Source organism: Neofelis nebulosa, chromosome 2 (genome assembly GCF_028018385.1).
Source record: "Neofelis nebulosa isolate mNeoNeb1 chromosome 2, mNeoNeb1.pri, whole genome shotgun sequence".
NCBI lineage: Eukaryota > Metazoa > Chordata > Mammalia > Carnivora > Felidae > Neofelis > Neofelis nebulosa.
The window spans coordinates 153,612,526-153,628,611 of record NC_080783.1 but is presented as its reverse complement, the minus strand read 5'-3'; the positions used below and the strand labels follow the sequence as shown (position 1 = coordinate 153,628,611).

Below are 16,086 nucleotides of genomic sequence, written 5' to 3'. Positions count from 1 at the left end.
GAAACCAGTACTGGTGTTCATGTAATTCCTTGAAGTAGCATACCTAGCACATGTTGCTAAGAAAAACGTTCATGTTCTCTATGCCAGGGATGAAGATGGTCTCTCCTAGCGTTATTGCAGTGCACCAAATGCTGTTCAAAGTTAATGTCTCAAAGTGCCTAACTGATTACAAGGGAGTGTCCAAGGCATTGATGAAAATAGAGCAGAAAAGAAAAAGAAAAAGAAAAAGAAAAAAACAACAAAATACTCCTACTTGGGTTCTGCTTTCTTCTGCTGTGTATACAGTCTAAAATGTCCCTGGTTCCAGCTCAAATTAAATCGCATGAAATTGTGTTTGAGATTTATTTTGTGTGCTGCTTGAGAAATGATAACGTTTCATGAATTTTTTAAGGTTATCTCTGATAGCCCTTGCACCTCATTTGTCCCAAGGATATCACCGAAAATAATTTGAGAACAAACCAAAGAACTTTAGCACCTTAATCATTTAGCATTGAGTTGGTCACAGGAGAGGCTGGGGATGAATGAGTGCAGTCACCCTGTTAGTTTGGAGCGGAAGCTCTCAGAAGACAGTAAAGATGGAGGCCCTTTTATCCTGATCACTAAATGCATCTTTTCCTGGTAATCCTTGGTTACTGGAGAATGAAAGACCCAGGATGAGGGCAGGAAGAGAAGATTTTATATTACCAGCATTTTATATTAACATTTTACATTAATATTTTTAGCAATATGAAATTTATAAAATGCATAAGCAGATATAATCTCTCTTGATCTAACTCCCTGAAGCGCAGATAGCTGTGTATCCTTGGAAAAGTTGCCTATTCTTTCTTAAACATCAGCTTCCTCAATCGTAAGATGGGGAGAAGCAGAGATTCTCCTTAGACAAGTTACTTAAGCCCTCTGTTCCTCAGTTTCTTCATTTGTAACATGAAACAACAGTAGTAGGTCAAAATGTAATTTTGCTGATATTCAACAGTTTTTCACCTACCGAAATGGCAGTTTCACGTAGTTCAACCTAATACCTATGGTATTATTGTGAAGATGAATACACTTAAACAAGGGCCTAGCTCTTAGTACAAACTCAGTGTTAATTTTATAAATATGGTCTCAGTTCATCCTTATAATAGCCCTGTGACAGATAATTGGGTTCCACCTGTGGATATAAATTTATGTGAAAAAATGTAAATAGTATATACGGATTTACAAGGGTGGGGGATCGTAGCTTTGCAACAAACACTTCTGCAGTGTAACCCTTTGTCTTGTGCTTTCTGGACTGCCCAGTGTTTGTCTATTGTATCAGCCAGCTAAGAAGGTCTCTAAACTGCTTTTCCCTCCCATCCAAATTTGCCATCCACTGGATGGTTCACTAGTTCTGAGGTTGTAACAAATACTCGTGTGACTTCGTTTACCTTATAAAATGGCTTAACGCCAAAAAAATGAGTATTCCCATGCTCATCGACTTAGATAGGGTTATAAAAGCAGAGACACTTATATAATATTATAATACACAGTGATAAATACAATCAAAGTTCAGAATTATTTGTTTGTATATTCTGATTATTTTGGAAATAATGGAAAGTTTTTCATTTTGGTTGTGATTTCTAAGACACCAATTATAAACTCCTTGCCAAAGAACATTGTGCCTTTGCAAATATGTGTGTATAACATATATATACTAAATAGGTATATATTAAAGAGGAATAGTTTATTATAATTGAAAGTATAGAATGCTAAATATTATGGAGGCAAAATGAGTAAATTGAAATTATTTAATCTATATTTTATAAAATGCCTTTGGGAATGAACTAGAAAAGTTACATGAATATTTTGTATAGAATTCTCTATTGTGAATAAATATACTACATAAAAGTCAATGTATTATTATAGTTAGCAAAACTTAGTATTGGATTTTTTTCTAATAATTTAAATCGAATAATAGTTATTTGGGGTCCTCTTCTCTCTAAGAAACTAATTCAAACTTGTACATTATTATTATTTATTTGAGAAATAATGTGGAATGTGCCAGGATTTTTCTCATAAAATGTATTTTTGCACATATGCAACGTCTAAATGATTAAGATGTAGACAGCTTTTGTGAACCCTATCAAAAATAAGGATCAAAAGAGAAATATAATGTAGCTATTTCTCCTATCCTTCTTTTTTCTCAAATATAATCATTTGAGAGGATTACTGTAATTTTTGAAAGGATTGAAATGAACAGAACAGTAATCTTAGTGAATAGGAATTTTAATAATTGAGTATTCAACATATTCTCTTATTTGACTGAAAAATAATTTTTCCTTTAATACTGTGTGTGTATGTGTGTGTGTGTGTGTGTGTGTGTAGTGAGAGAGAGAGGGAGAGAGAGCGTGTGTGTGTGTGTGTGTGTGTGTCAAAACACAGACACTGGTATTTTTTTTTTATTGGCTTTGTTTGTTTTAATTCTAAGATCTTGTTTCTAAATGGTGCCTTTAGACACAAACTAGCATCATTTTCATTTTGCCAAAGAGAAGACTGGAGATAAGAGTGTAGGAGTTATTTGCCCAAAGTTATCTAACAAGGACTGGGAAGACTTCAAATCAGGTCTCAAAATTCTTGTCTTTTACATATAGATGATAATAATTTCGATTGACTAATCTATCCTAGAATTTAATCACTTTCGTTTTCTTATTTATCTTTCTTTTAAACTCATATACTATAAATTCTTGAAATTCATAACAGTACCATTAGAGTAGACAGATATCTACTGAGCTAAGGAATAAAATACCAAATATTGTTTCAGAATAATAGAAGGCTTTGGGACCATATCCATAATTTAAATTATTAAAATAGAGTCGCCATTTGTGGGAGTTAGTAAAACATATACATCTGGAAAGTGGCTAACGACCAATAGAAAGATTTACAGATTTTTGTCTATCTCAATCACTTCATTTTCCATTCATTGTTGCTCAAGGACACATAAGCTTTATCACTATACTGTTTGAAGTAGAATTCAGCTACTGTGAAAATATTTTTTAGCAAAAATAACTTTTACACATTATGAAGAAAGTGGAAGTGATGTACAAAACCCAAGCAATATAATAAAGTTTCTCCTTTAATTTAAAAATTCACTCAGACTGCTTCCCCAAATAACCCTTTCTTTCCCTTTTACCTTCCTCAATTTACCATCTTTTTTTTTTAATGTCTATTTATTTTTGAGAGAAAGAGAAAGTGTGAGCTGTTAGCACAGAGCCAGATGTGGGGTTTGAACCCACAAACTGCGAGATCAAGACCTGAGCCAAAGTCGGATGCTTAACCAACTGAGCCACCCAGGCATGCCCCCAATTTGCCATCTTGATTGATATTGGTCCAATCTGTGCAAAATGACTTAGATGCAACTAAAAGTTCATTGTAAATTTGACCCAAACATACTAAAAAAACCCAGCAAACAAATAAGAGAATCATATAATTCTCATCCTGAGGAAAAGAATGTCACTGGGTAAATGACAAACTGATGGCAAGAAAAAACTAAACTAACCACCTGTCTAAGGCAGCTCCCCTAGCTTTCCTTATTTTTCTTCTTAGCACTTATAATAACCTGGAATAGCACATATTGCCTGTTTATTGTCTTTTTTCCCCCTCACTAGATGCTAAACACCATCAGAACAGGAGCTTAATAGATTTTTATTTTCTTAAACAGACTCTGACACATATAGATGTTTCCTAAATATTTGTTGAAGGAATAAATAAAATAGAAATTGGTTGTCTGGGGAATAGAGTTTTATGGTTAACTGAATAAAAGTATATTTGTTGAAAATATTTCTAAAATGTCTGTAGTGAACATGGCAGTATTTAGATTGTGATTGAGTTTCATATTCCTTTTTAGGGTCATAATTCTGAATATCACTTGTTATATAGTATAATATATAAGTCATGGGAGTTACAGTAAAATCCATACTGACTTTATGACTGACCTTGTTTTGAATAAATCTTCAGTTTGGATGTGATTTCTTATAATTGGCCAATTTCCCTGAAAGGCAAGTAAGTAAAATATATTGATTAATTGAGAACTGTAGTTAATTGGGTTTTTACTAAAATTTATTTATACTGGCACAGAGTAGTAGGTACTCAATAAATATTTGTCAAATATGTGAAGTCTAGTTAGTTAAGATAGACTTGTTATTTTGTTTTTAGTTTCTTAATAAAAAGATAACTTTTCGATTAAATACATAATATGCAATAACATTAGAAACCACACAGCAGGCAACAATTTAAAAGAATTGCAATTTCTTCTTATTCTCTTCTTTTTTACCTTCCTTTTGCTCTTCCCTTATCCTTCCTTTTTTCCTTTCCTGAACAATCAAACCCTAAACTCATTAGGTGGGGACAAGTTAGGTTGGCATCCATAGGGATTGTGGGCGGGGAAAGCCTCAACAGCCTAAAGAGCAGTGTTGGAGCTCATGAAGGATGAGAAGAATGTCTGGGTGGAGACTGGGATGTTTAACAGCAATAGGATATTGGTTACATGTGAGGAAATAGATCAAATAAATATATTAAGGATAATTGGGATATAGCTTTTTCATTGTTGAAGAAAGTAGTTAAAAATATGAAAAGAGAGCAACTATGTTAGATCATGTGGCATTGGTTTAGAAATCGAGGTTTCAGTGTGCAAAAATACAGATTTGAAGGGGTAAATGCACCCTGATGTGTATAAACTATTCCCAAAAATGCCAAACTATGGAGAGAGCCCTAATGTCCATCAACTAATGAATGGATAAAGAAGACGCCGTATATATATGGTGTGTGTGTGTGTGTGTGTGTGTTTATAAAATGGAATATTACTCAGCCATCAAAAAGAATGAAATCTTGCCATTTGCAATGAAATGGATGGAGCTAGAGTATATTATGCTAAGCATAATATAAGAGTATATTATGTCTTTATGAAAGACAATATCATGTAAGTTCACTTATATGTGAAATATAAGAAACAAAACAGATGAACATATAGGAAGAGGGGAAAGAGAAGGGAGGAACAAGCCATAAGATACTCAATGACAAAGAACAAACTGAGGGTTGATGGAGGGAGGGGAGTGGGGGATGGGCTAGAAGGGTGATGGGTATTAAGGAGGGCATTTGTTATGATGAGCACTGGGTGTTGTATGTAAGTGATGAATCACTGAATTCTACTCCTAAAATCAATATTGCATTGTATGTTAACTAACTAGATTTTAAATTAAAAAATAAATTAAATTAAACTGGAGATATCAGTGTGAACTCCTAACGTATGGATATAGATATAGATACAAATATACGTCAATATGTGTATACATGTACAAATAGCTGATAGATAGATAGACAGATTTTTTTCCCCGCATATATTTCCTTAGTTCCAGATCCTGAGAACAATGACACACCCAAAACAATGGGAACACCTGCCTTCCAAATCTAAATACGATCTAAAGAAACTAGGACTGCTTGGAGAAACAGCTGTTTGCATACCCGGGGCATGAAAAAGACAAAAATAAAGTGTATCTTATTGTGCCCCAAATACGGAAGTACTTGGGGTGCCTGGGTGGCTCAGTCAGTTGAGTGTCTGACTTCAGCTCAGGTTGTGATCTCATGGTTCATGAGTTTGTGAGTTCAAGCCCTGCTGTCAGTGCGGAGCCCACTTTAGATCCTCCACCCCCTCTCCCTGCTCCTCCCCTGCTCATGCTCTCTCTCAAAAATAAACGTTTAAAAAATATATGGGAGTACTCAAAACAATGCCAGGGACATGTCAAAGAAAGAGGTCAGACTAAAGAGGATCACACTGTGCATATCTGAGACTATTTGAAGATCAAAGTGAATAATAATAAGAGCAGATTATAACCTATTGGATAAAATGGATATCCATGAGTCTATATATATAAATATATAAATACAGTATTATATTATTATATATATTATTATATTATATATATGTAAATAAATAAATAAATTGAAATTTAATGTACTTCTCCACAATATAGTTACTAAAAACAAAAACAAAATCTTACAATTATCACCTTAATCATGAGATCAATACTAACATCACAAGTGATGTGCCAACTGATAGGACACTATGAGATCCATCCACCCTCACTTTCATGATGCTGCAAAGACAGATAATCTAAGTCCAATAATAAGAAAACAGAAGATAAGCCTAAAATGAGGAGCATATTACAAAATAATAAATTGTGATTTTTTTAGTTTCTTAAATTTCTTAATTTTTTTAAATTTTCAGACCCATGAAAATAATGGGCAAACTGAGGAAATCTTCTAGATTAAAAAAGACTAAAGAGTTTAAAAACTAAATGCACGCCTTAATTCTGGACTGGATCCTTTTGCTAAAAAGAGCATTGTTGAAACAAATCGCAAAACTTGAATGCAATCTGAGGGTTGAATGGTAGTGATGAATCAATTCTGATATTGGTGGTTGTATTTCATTTATAAAGGAAAATGTGCTTGTTTCTGTTGAAAAATATGTTCAAGTAGTCATAGTAATGAGTTGTCATTACTCACAGATAATTCAGGAAAGACCTGACTTGTATTGCAGTTGCAATATTTCAAAGTAAGAAAATAACTTTTAAAAAATTCAAATTCAACACCTTCCATGAAATTTTGTCATAATCCTAAAATAGTTTTTAGGTTATAGAAAAGTATTTTATATTTCATGAATTTGTATAATACAATTGGAGGTATAGAATGCAGGGGGGTTCCCCCCACCCCCTTTAAAAATAAAGTGGAATAATAATGAAAAAGGACAATTATGCTTGGTGGGAGTTCCAGTGAAAACAATTAAGACCTCCCAAATGTTTGGTACTCATGGTTGTAGTAATGGCTTTCTGTTTTCTTTTGTTTAAATATTAAGTGCCTCTTTATATATTTTAGTAAGAAGGAACCAATTCTCTATGATAGGTATTAAAATATCAATGGATATTATCTTAGAAAATTAAGATTCTTCCTGAGGGGCAGAAAACTTAGTAGGAATATGTGTACAGATAACATTTTTATATTTACTTACATTACTTTAATACAACCTTTTAAAATAATATGTCAAATAATAGATTATAATGTTCCCTCCCTGCATGAACTTGAAGTAAATTCTAGCAAGAACTGGTCATGCAGCTCATGGATAAAGAGAAGCCTAAGAGGGAGGATATCACTGCATCCATTTATTTATTTATTTGCCTATTTATTTATTTTAACTTTATTTAGTTTGAGAGAGAGAGAGCAGGCAGGGCCAGAGAGAGGGAAAGGGAGAGAATCCCAAGCAGACTCCACACCATCAGCGTAGAGACAAATGCGGGGCTTGAATTCACAAACTGTGAGATCATGACCTGAGCTGAAATCGGATGCTCAACAAACTGACCTGCCCAGGTGTCGCTGAAGCTATTTACTGTTATCAGTGTTGACTATCTTTTAAATAATCCTCTCCCTGTTTTGAAGAATACTCTTTATTCTTTTGTGGAATTGAATTGTGGGTATGAGGGTTTTGGTGTATGACTAGAGAGGTGATGTATGGGGGCCCCAGGTTATCTGAGATTTGCTGTCCTTTCACTGAAAAAAATTTCTCATATCTAAGTATCTGCCAGCCTTGGGGAGTTCCTCCTGGCCAGGCATTGCAATGTGCTAACAGAAGCAAAAATATAACAATAAGCCTTCTTGCGTTTCATGGGCTCTCTCTTATGAAAAATTAACTTTTCACAAATATGATTTGAAGAAATTTATGGTGTTCACTTAAGAAAACACTCAGAATTCCATGTTACTGAGGACAAGTTAGGCTAAGATCAGTAACACTGTGCAGCGGATTCAAACTACAATTTTGCTCTAAAACTATAGAAACTTAGACAAATTATTTAATCTTTGTGCTTCATTTTCTTCATATGTAAAATGAGGGTAACAATAACACCTATATCATAGGATTATTACGAACATTAAATGAGACAGCACATGTAAACTGCTTAAAGTAGTACCTAGGACATAGGAAACACTCACTAATTCCTATCTGTTATTATAATTATTTGAGATCAAGGAATTAAGACAAAGATATCAAGCAACAATGGAAGCTACACTAAGAAATCAGTGATTTCTTAGAAGACATTTGACTGATCATTCTCTGAATAAATATATTTATTTCCATGTAGCTAACACCATATTAAGGCATGCAAGTACTCTTTTTTTTTTCCATCTGTAGAAATGGGGTGATAATAGCGGTATTCCTCACAACATTGTTATAAGGATTTAATTATAAAACTTAGCAATTTACCTGCCACTACTAATAAGCACTCAAAAAACACTAGTTGTACTACTATTGCTAATTATTATTATTATTATCTTTATGATATAATAAGATCAGAGTCTGAGACATACATGTGAGGGCATAATTACAATTTTATAGTATGATAAGAACAGAAGAGCTAACATTTCAATTATTTTTAAGAAGGAATGCAGTTTTTCCAGATGGAGAGGAAGGGAATAGCATTCATGAATTCCCCATGTGTTTTACCTAAACTTGACTTGTTTTAAAAAAAATCAGTGGGCCCACAGTTATTCCACTGAGAAAGTACTTTTGAATTGACCATGTCCACACAAACTAATCAATCAACAGGTAATTGAAAACCAAATCTGTGAAATACGCAGATGAAGTGTAAGACAGCCTCCCAGCTGATTTTCCTATATCCACACTCTGTCTTCTTTAGTATACTTTTCATAAGGTTGACACACTAATCTTCTTAAATGCAGTTTTCATCATGCCATAGCTGTTGGAGAATATAGTGTTCGTTCCCGAATGCCTGCTGCATCAAGCCCAAATGACTGTGTCTAGCTTTAAGGATCCTCCACAGTCACATTTCAGAGTATAGCACGAGCACCAACATCACCTGGGAACCTGTTAGAAATAGATAATCTCACACCTCAATCCAGACCCACTAAATTAGAGTCTGCAGTTTAACAAGATCCCCAGGAATGCAAATTAAAGGTTGAGAAACACTGCTATACAATATCCATTAATCTAAAGCAAACAAAATCACACACCCATAACACAGCCCATGGTCCCATCAAGAAGAATGAAATCCTTTCATTAATATCTCTGTATCCAAACAATCCCTTTGCTCATATTCATAACACCATTAGAAATACCTTATTTCCTTCCCCTCGACTATCTAAATCCCATCCATTCCTGAAGGCCCTGTGGAAAAATCCTCTATCTTCCATCAAACGAACACCATTTCAAGCCACACTAACCTTGCTGAAAAATTCTTGCGTTTATGTCACTACCATTTCATTGCTCTTATTTATTATCCATTAAATAATCATTTTCTGAATGCTTATTATTGTTTACCAGGCACTGTTGCACTGGTTAGGAAACAAAAATGCAGACCTTCCTTGTCTTCATTAAGCTCACAATCAGAGCAGTCAAGGTTCAGTAGAGATACCTTAAGTTCCACAGACAAGAAGTGCAAATGGGTAGATGTACAGGTGCAGGGCCATATTGGGTAAAGCAACCTGATTTGTGCTTTTTTATTGTTGTTAGGACTGCTTAAATGAAGGAAGTAAGTTGAAATTTATTAAAACCTTCTGTGGCACAAAATAGATGAAACATTTTAACTGAGAAAGAGAGATTGTGCTTTGTTTCATGTTAATTTTATAATCCTGGAGATGATTAATTTTTTGTAGGACAGCAACATGTCTTTCTTCATTCATTCAACAAATACCAGAAATTTTCAAATAGCTCCTATTTGTCCTTTTCTGACTCTTTAAGCCTCAAACATGGTATGCACTAAATAAATACTTGTTGATTGAAGACAGTCTTTGATCTCACGTTGGAGACTAGGTTTACACACATGGAACGGCCATTGTGCAAATGCAGCTTTTCCTTCTACTGCTTTTCATGACATAAGGAAATGTTCACGAATTTGCAATGACACTTTGGTTTACTAGGAGTGTCTTTTGGATCAAAAAGTTCCTCCAGGGTGCCATGGAAGTTTCTGTTTCTCTGCAGCTAATGTTTTCATTCACCAGAGACTGTTTTGGGAGTATAGCCAACCAAATGGAATTGGCTAGTAAAAGCTTTTGTGGGTGAGCATTTCGGAAACAAGTTTCAAGACCATTTGCCAGCAAAACCCCAGCAGGTAGAATTTTAAACAACATAAGTTAACATAAAGGCTTGATTTGAAGAAGCCTGGAGGAGCAGGAAAGAGTAAAGTGAAGTATGTAACATCCTACATTCTTTGAGGGTAAGAATTAAAGTTAGCTTTCCTTATTGCAAAACTACTCATCAGCTTCTTGGATAGAAACAGATGCTTCTGGTAGACAGGCATTCTCCAAAAGATCTCATGCTCCAAACAACAACACTGGAGTATATTAAGGTTAGATATTATTACGTAAGACCTTTTGTGAGCCCCTTGTATCCTTCAATGTGATTTGAGAGAAGGGTAACAACATAAGGAAACGTCAAAACCGAACTAAGTAAAAAGAAGACTTCCAACTAACGTAAACTGGAACTCTATAGGATCTGGTATTATACAAAAAGTGACCATCACTTTGACTAAAGAATCAGCAATTTCCTTATATTTATTATCTTCGAATTACTTACAACTTCCCCTTATCTTAATCAGCCACCTTGGCGAAGGTGAACATTCCCACATCATGTGCAATTTTCTCTTCAACTTTTAATTTCTCTGGGTACAGGAAAAAAGCTCTGGGCCCTTAACTGAGCAATTACTATTTCTTAAGTGAATATAGAGTTTGAGGATAGTGCCAAAATCTTCCTTTCATCCAGAGAACAAGTCTAACACAGTCAGCGGCATACACATTGTCTGGCAACACCCGAGCTTTAGGTTGAAGAGCCAAGTCAAGACTGAAAGGGAAACTCATTCTTCACCCCTAGTCACTCCCTGGCATCTACTGAGGTTCTTGAAAGAATGCCAATTAGGACCGATTTACATGTCTCCTTGGAGGTTTTAGATAACTCTTCACTCTAAGAACTGTTTGTTTTTCTCATTTAGACCATTTCTCCAGAGTAGGATTTGCAAACTTGCTGCTGAATATGCTGTTTGCAGATCACTGCTAGGTTTCCATACTGACATAAAGCACTGGTACTTGAAAAATTCATTAAGAAGTGACTCATCTGAACTCCCAGATCTCAATCTGTAGAGTGATTCTGCAATGTTGTCCCAGAATTCAAGCAACAGAAATTAAAGAGTTCATATGCAAACGGTGTATAAAATACACCTAGACAAGGCACTTATTGTTTCATAGCTCATGCCATTGTTTGAGGAATTCTGTTTTTAAATTTTCTTTATATGGAGCTGGAATCCACTTCTCTGGAACTTTTTGCCATTTGTCTTGGTTTTCTAAAATACTCGCTGTCTCCTTTACATAAGAAGCCCTTCAAATATGTGAAGATAGTTTCCGTGCTTCTCTTCTTCTGCAGGTTTCTCTTTTTAATTAAACTTCTATTCCTTCAGCTACTCCCTAGGTTATATGGCATCCAAACTTCATCATTAATGAGAAGCTAAGTTTTCAATAACCATATGTTGAACATAGTCTTTTAATGATTAGCTCAATTAAAATTAAAAATACATACAAACTGTACCTTAAATAACCTTTTTTTTATGTTTGGTCAAGTTTTGATTGATTGCTGTATTTAGGTGGTTTGTAATACCTAAGATACCATCTAGAAATTGCCATGAAAATGTCAGACTGGTAAACCCAGCTATAGAAAGCATCTTTTTGGTTGCCTCCATTAACGAAAATGTTACCAGACACTACTAAGTGGTGATTGAAACATCATGCTGAAATATTACTGTTAGCTACTGGTGTAAAATTTCTCACCAGAGAACTATGTTTGCTATCTAAATACAAATTTTAGCAGGCACTAAAATTGTTAAGAAGACTTAAGATCACTTTGCTTCTTAATTACAGTTTAAAAAATTATTATAAAAGTATCAAATTAAAATAGTTACTATTTGAAAAATTCTAAGCATTTATGAAATTATAATAAGCTAACCCTTTAAGTCAGAATTGAAGACAGTTTGAATATTCCCTATATGCCCACAAAAGTTTCTCTAGTCTTTTGCAAAATAAAATGATGATTTGTCCAACAATGTAGATGGTTAATATTCACCCAAGTGACATCAGCGATTTAATGCATCATGCTTTTTCTTCTCATTAAAATTGCTATTACCGAAGCTTGGCTAAATTTTCTTCATGCTTGGCTCTCCACTTAAGTCTGAGACTCTACAGGTTTCCTCTTATATTATGTTTTACTTTGTCTTCAGTTATTTTTCTTCCTTCTCTTACCTGCTTTCAAGAAATAGAAAGAAGTGGGGCACCTGGGTGGCGCAGTCGGTTAAGCGTCCGACTTCAGCCAGGTCACGATCTCGCGGTCCGTGAGTTCGAGCCCCGCGTCAGGCTCTGGGCTGATGGCTCGGAGCCTGTTTCTGATTCTGTGTCTCCCTCTCTCTCTGCCCCTCCCCCGTTCATGCTATGTCTCTCTCTGTCCCAAAAAAAAAAAAAGAAAAAAAAAAAAAGAAAGAAGCTCTTTGATGTGCCAATTCTGAGTATATTCAGATAAAACGCAAATAATTCAATAGACTTCTTAAGGAAGAAGAATGTGAGAGGTAGTTTCCCTTATTCATTGGCTATTTTATTGAGGTTAGATGACCCATGGTAGAGGCTTGCTGGAGTGAGTTTCAAATTGGCAAAAAAAAAACACAAAAACACACAAAAAACTAACTTGCTATAAAGGAATGGTGGCAGAAAGAGAAAAAAAAGTGAAGTAGGAAAGTCCAAATGTATATTCTTATCAAGTCTTACACTTGTCCAATAGTTACAAGCCTCTCTGAAAATATTTATATGTGTGGGTGGAGGCAAGTTGCCCATTAAATTGTAGGAAGTGTTATCAGATTCATCAGGACTTGGTTGTAAATTTGACTACACAGTTTTGGCTCATAGAGAAATAAGGAGGAAATATCTGATTAAAGTGTGCATTGCTGCTGAGGCAACTGAATGTTGCCATAGCAATTGAGATGAAATGTGCAAGAAGTGAGATAATTAAATCTAACCCCTTTAGTAGTTTTGACAGTCAATGCACTGCCAATAGGAAAAGTTATCTACAGTATTAAGATAAAACACATTCCTTATGGAAAGTCTCCTTACTAGTATTTTGTTGTTCCCTTTCTAAGTACATTGCTTTAGGTGTCTAATTTGAATGTTCTCTTTTAATAATCAAATACAGTTTTGACCTTGGTCTGCAGCTGCCTAGAATTTCTGCTAGTTTATTGTATCATGGGAGCAGACATCTATAAAAAATATCCAATTTTTTTCCCTCAAGTTCTTAGAAAAAAGTATTCTGAAGCCAAAGCTGTCATATTTGAGCTTGGAATTCAATAATATCTAGAACGTGCTGCCCTCTTCAGGAGCTGGTGCTTAAAATTATTTTGCTTTTTTTTTTTTTGAGCAGTTTAAAAATTATAAATATGAGTTATAATATCAAAAATAGTATTAATAATTCTTTGGGAATAAGCACCACATACAATAAAATATTTCTAAGTTAAAAGTCTTTTCCATTAAAATATTTCATTAAAAATCAATAAATACAAAATTTTGAAATAAATTGTCAATATGTACAATTAAGTATATAAATAGTTTCCTTAAAAGGAACTATTTTAAGTTTCTTTAAACTTAAGAAACTATTTTAAGTTTCCTTAAAACTATTCTTATACTCATTGGCAGAATTCCTGAATCATTACAGAATTTCTACAGAAACTACCCAAATGTTTCTTTAAAAGTAAAAATGTTTAAAAACTAAGATATCCTCTATGTCAAAATCTAAGTAGGACACACTTCAAATCTTAATTTTATTCTCCAGAAAAAAAGTCAGTAAATTTTGTGAACATCAATATCTGTCATTTCAGGGGCACCTGGCTGCCTCAGTAGGTAGAGGATGTGACTTCTGATCCCAGGGTCATGAGTTCAAGTCCCACGTTGGGCATAGAGCTTACTTAAATATACATACATATGTGTGTGTGTGTGTGTGTGTGTGTGTGTGTATAAAATTTGAATTTTTAGCTAGTTTTTATTTATAGAAACATTTTCTTTACTGGAAATAATGATTCAAATTACATTAACACATGACAATTATTATTCAAAATTATTTCATTCAAAAATAGCCTTGGGGCCCCGGGGTGGCTCATCGGGTTAAAGCATCAACTCTTGATTTCAACTCAGGTCATGATCTCCAGTTGGTGAGATTGAGCCCTGCTTTGGGCTCTGTGCAGACAGAGCCTCCTTGGGATTCTCTCTCTCACTCTGTCTCTGCCGCTTCCCTGCTTGCGTGCACGCTTTCTCTCAAAATAAGTAAATAAACTTAAAAACAAAAACAAAACTTTGAAGGGTCTGAAATGTCATTATCCAAAAACTCAAGTAAAAACCATTTTCTGAGTATGTTTTCTATTAAAATTTCCTTAGACATCTAGTTTTGGTAGGGGGGGGTAGAGGGAGATGACTCAGTGTGTTTTTCTCTAAATTGTGATATTTAAAAAATAAGTAAATAAAGGAACGGAAAATGACCAATACATAATAACACTATCAGGATATGAGAAAAGCATATTTTCTTACATACTGACATGTTTCTTTATTTTAGAACTATTGACACTAAGAAAGGTAATTTTGTACTAATTATTAAATGTGAGAGTAAGTTTTAATTACAAAATTCTAAAGAACACAAGAAATTCAAGAAAAAATTCCTTTTTCAAATATAATTTTGTTGTAATTCTTATCATGGGTGCAATCAAAACCTTGTTTTTAATGAACAGAAAACAATAAGAAAATAAACAATGCTTTGTTATCATTTATTTAGTGTGGAAAAGTTGGAGCTTAGACTTCTAATTTTGTTTCTCACCTCCTACATCAGATTTCCAGTTCAAGATTCCAAACAGGAAAATAACTTATATATAAATTTGGATTAAAAAAAAAATGGTCACTCATCCAAATGGCCAACAGGCACATGAAAAGATGCTCAACATCGCTCCTCATCAGGGAAATACAAATCAAAACCACACTCAGATATCACCTCACGCCAGTCAGAGTGGCCAAAATGAACAAATCAGGAGATTATAGATGCTGGAGAGGATGTGGAGAAACGGGAACCCTCTTGCACTGTTGGTGGGAATGCAAATTGGTGCAGCCACTCTGGAAAACAGTGTGGAGGTTCCTCAAAAAATTAAAAATAGACCTACCCCTATGACCCAGCAATAGCACTGCTAGGAATTTACCCAAGGGATACAGGAATACTGATGCATGGGGCACTTGTACCCCGATGTTTATAGCAGCACTCTCAACAACAGTCAAATTATGGAAAGAGCCTAAATGTCCATCAACTGATGAATGGATAAAGAAATTGTGGTTTATATACACAATGGAGTACTACGTGGCAATGAGAAAGAATGAAATATGGCCCTTTGTAGCAACATGGATGGAACTTGAGAGTGTTATGCTAAGTGAAATAAGCCATACATTGAAAGACAGATACCATATGTGTTCACTCTTATATGGATCCTGAGAAACTTAACAGAAGACCACGGGGGAGGGGAAGAAACAAAAAAGAGGTTAGATTGGGAGAGAGTCAAAGCATAAGAGATTCTTAAAAACTGAGAACAAACTGAGGGTTGATGGGGGGTTGGGAGGGAGGGGAGGGTGGGTGATGGGTATTGAGGAGGGCACCTTTTGGGATGAGCACTGGGTGTCGTATGGAAACCAGTTTGACAATAAACTTCATATATTGAAAAAAAAAAGAATGTATAAAAAAATGGTCACTAATGTTGGCCTCAAGAAAGTAGAATGACCCTCAATTTTCCCTTAAAGAGTTTTGGGTATAGCTGTCACATCTATAGAAATGAAAGTTTCAACTGAGCTAAAGGGGAGAAGGAGAGTAGTTCATTGACAACATTCTCTTACTCCTAATATATTTGTTTGGGGAAAATATAATGTTTTATTTCTGACTTTGAAACTCCTTACCACAACAATTGCTTAATTCTAAAGTAGCTCTGTTCAAAATCATGTAATACATGTTCAAGAATTCTTAGA

The 16,086-nt window shown here is 34.6% G+C and overlaps 1 protein-coding gene across 8 annotated transcripts in view; it reads left to right on the top strand.

The window, feature by feature from the left end:
* Positions 1–16,086, top strand: part of ADGRL2 (adhesion G protein-coupled receptor L2) — a 624,153-nt gene that overhangs the window by 386,398 nt on the left and 221,669 nt on the right. The gene's annotated exons all lie outside the window — the stretch shown is intronic.